The following is a 255-nucleotide window of genomic DNA, read 5'->3' on the forward strand; positions in this document are numbered from 1 at the left end:
CACCATCACTTCTGGAAACAAGGAGCACTCAGGCCTTGAGTTGATGGAGGAAGGGGACGACCATGGCAATGTGAGTGAATGACATTCTTCCTACACTGATGAGTAAACCCATACACATTTACCTCCTCAAAGACTAATAGGATGTCTTCAGATGCACAATGGCTTCGAGTTGTCTGTAAGGACGGTTCTTATGGTTTAGGCTCAATAATTCCATAGTTGATTATTGAATAACACAGTAATATCTGTTATTGTAGT

The sequence above is a fragment of the Theobroma umbraticum genome, unplaced genomic scaffold, assembly GCF_002168275.2.
Source record: "Theobroma umbraticum cultivar Fairchild unplaced genomic scaffold, ASM216827v3 scaffold_182.0, whole genome shotgun sequence".
NCBI classification, from domain to species: Eukaryota; Viridiplantae; Streptophyta; class Magnoliopsida; order Malvales; family Malvaceae; genus Theobroma; species Theobroma umbraticum.